The sequence below is a fragment of the Gossypium arboreum genome, chromosome 10 (assembly GCF_025698485.1).
Source record: "Gossypium arboreum isolate Shixiya-1 chromosome 10, ASM2569848v2, whole genome shotgun sequence".
NCBI classification, from domain to species: domain Eukaryota; kingdom Viridiplantae; phylum Streptophyta; class Magnoliopsida; order Malvales; family Malvaceae; genus Gossypium; species Gossypium arboreum.
Genome location: NC_069079.1, coordinates 113,145,377 through 113,148,642, shown reverse-complemented (window position 1 = coordinate 113,148,642; position 3,266 = coordinate 113,145,377). Strand labels below are relative to the sequence as shown.

The following is a 3,266-nucleotide window of genomic DNA, read 5'->3' as shown; positions in this document are numbered from 1 at the left end:
TGTAAATTCAAATTTATATTCATGACTAAAGACATTATCATAAAACTTCTTTATACGCACAAATACTTAAAAAATCCATAACCACAAAATATAAGAAGAATCTCAAATTATATAAAAGTCTTTATATGCTAACTACCTATGAAAATTCATAGCCACCATATTTAAAAAATAATCCCAAATATTTTAATTTTAGTCGATTCTATAAAGACTAAAACTTACATAAAATAATTATAAAAGAAACCGAAAGTAATCATTCGTATATATGAATTGAATTCAATGGTGAATATAATTCATCATAAATAAAGTCAAAGGATGATCATTCCATATATATTTAACTACAAACAGAAAATTTATAACAAATAGTGTCAAATATATATATATATATATATATATATATATATATCTTACCAACATTCATTTATTCGATTATCAAGTGAATTAACTTTCAAAACCAATTATACAACCCAATTGGAATTCTTCAATTGTAAAAAGTTGTAAGTATTTAATTTTAATATAATAATGACTTTAACCAAAATTTATAAAATATTTGTGTGAAAAAAGAGAAAGAAATCTCACAAATCAATTTTTATCAATTGGTTATAAATAAATAAATAAACATTCATCTTTCGAATAGCATATGCAAATATTAAACTAGATTATATTTATAAAACCTTAAAATTTTATTTAAAGAATCAAAATCCAAAAATTTATCAAGAATCTCAAAGATTCAACATAATATATAATTACAATATCAAATCCATAAAATTAAAAAAGAAAAACTAATCAATCCAAAATTAATAAAGAATCAATTCATTCTCAATAATTCAACATGACAAAGCTCTGATACCACTTGTTAGAATTTTAAATAATATCTAATATAAAATTAGAACTGTAAACCAGGATCTATCACGTCAAATTATCAAGAATAAATAAATAATAGAACTATATGCAGAAACGTACCTAAATCCATGGATTGCTTGAAATTTTTTGGTTCTTGGGGTTTTGATCTTCCAAATCAGCATACAAGAAATTTAAAGATTATTTGCTCTCCTTCCTAATGATGGGATATTAGAAAAGATATCTTGTGTATAATTTGGGGACCATAACCCTAATATTTATAACCTTGACATATTAGTTCTAATCAAATTCTAATTAGCCCATCATTAATTAGAATTTGATTTAATTACTAGAGTATCTACACATATTTGACCCATACTTTATTTAATAATTAAAGCCCAATAAAATTCTAACCAAATTATGTAACGCCCCAATTTTCGGGAATTCTGTGAATGTTGGCATAGGTTTAATTATGTTAGTGGGCCTCTAGAAAGCCCAAACTTAAGATAGAACCCGACAATTTTAGTTAATTTTTGTTCCATAAGAAAAAGGGGGTGAAATTATGAAATAGGACCTATGTGAAAATGTTTGAAAATGCTATAGGCTAAATTGAAGTGGCCAAATAAATAGGAGTGCAAAATAGGAGGATTTGCATGACAAACCTCCCATTTTACATGAAGTGGCCAGCCATCATGTTGTTGTAGACAAAATGTACACTTGATATCCATAATTTATGGTACAAATTGATACAAATTGATAATAGGTTAGGTAAATGTTCCATGATAATGGGTTAGGTAAATGTTTCATGATAATGGGTTAGGTAAATGTTTCATGATAAGAATATCATGTCTTTTGTATTAAAGAATTAAATGGATGAAATATGAAGTTTTATTAAAAGAAAAAAAAGGGGTGAAAAGAACAAAGTTTTGTCCATCTTTGTTCATCATAGCTGAAAGTTAGAGAAGAGAAAGGAGAGGAGAAAGCTCTTGAGTATTCGGTCATTAGGAGGAGAAAAATTGAAGGTAAGTTCTTGGTACCTTGCTTCTATTTTGAGGTTCATGAGTTTTTTTGATTCTACCTTAACTCTTGAAGTATATTTTGATTTTTAGTTGTGTTGTGAGCATTTAGCCATGAATTAAAATGAAGGAAATGGTTGTTGTTTCATGTTCTTTTGATGAAAAATGGAAGATATGTGAAGTTGAGCCAAACAAATGAGCATGCATGTGCCTTAGATGCTAAAGGGAAAAATCAGCTAACATGTGCTTTAAAATGATGAAATGGAGATTATTCTTAAGTAAAAATCATAGATATGTGATGATTGATTGGTGATATACATGTTTAAATAACATGCATGCAAGATAGGTGTATGAAAGAGTGATTTGGTAATAAATCTGCTTGGGACAGCAGCAGTAACGTGACTTTGGAAAATCACCATAAATTGCAGGAGATGAATTAGAAGCTGAATAAATTATGTAATTAAAGCTTATTGAGCCTAGTTTCTAATGAAATAAACAAGAACATATTTTGAATTCTGTACAATGAGAAATTTGATTCGTAATGAAGAGTGGTCAGATTAGTCAAATAGTGAAACATGGGAAACTTTGAGAAAAATCTGGTATTGATTGGCTAAACCAAAAATTCTGAAAATTTTATGGATATAAGATATATGAGTCTATTTTCAAGGAAAATTAACGGAACCTGATTTGGAGTTTCGTAGCTCCATTTATAAATGATTTAGTGACTGTTGCTCAGGAAGACAGCTTGCAGTGAAATTATGATTATGTGGTAAACATTGACAAAAATTTGTTAATGAGTTGCTTATTGTTTTCTTATAAGCTTACAATGATCTGTAGGTGTGGTTGGCCGAATATTGTAAGGGGTTAATATGTAGTTTGTATTTGAATAGTTAGATTAACGTGTTAGTAATCCAATTGTAGGCGGTTTGTGTGCGGATCTCGTCAGCATATCGTCGCAAACAGGTGTGTAACTAACACCCTCTTTCTTAGTCTGGATCGGCAAAAGTCGAAAAGCCGAAATGCCGAAAACCGGTATTTTGTAGATTTGCGAGTGTGCAAATGCTCGTAAGGTAAATCGATTAATGTTTTTGGTAAGCTGCAAAATTTGGACTGCAAAGTGCATGATTTCTGTGCCATCGATATTTTTGGGCTTAATGGGCCAAAATTGGAATGATGGGCCAACGGGCCCAATTCGGTAAGAACCCTCGGTTCGTGATTCTTGTTAGTACGTGAAAGGTAGGAATATGCATGAAAAACCCTAAAATAGATAAATTACTGAAATACCTTTAAAAGTGGAAAATTTACGCTTTACCCCTAGTAGATAAATTACCAAATACCCTAGGGTTAAATTGACCTAAATGCATGTTTGATTGTTGTTATTTATGCATGCCATGTTGTTATTATCTCGATGCA

The 3,266-nt window shown here is 29.5% G+C and overlaps 1 long non-coding RNA gene across 1 annotated transcript; it reads left to right on the top strand.

Annotated features, from left to right (window-relative positions):
* Positions 1 to 1,632: 1,632 nt before the first annotated feature.
* Positions 1,633 to 3,059, top strand: LOC128281758 (uncharacterized). The gene is made up of 2 exons (XR_008272023.1): positions 1,633 to 1,859; positions 2,775 to 3,059. It is a non-coding gene; the product is annotated as an uncharacterized LOC128281758 (long non-coding RNA).
* The last annotated feature ends 207 nt before the right edge of the window (positions 3,060 to 3,266 follow it).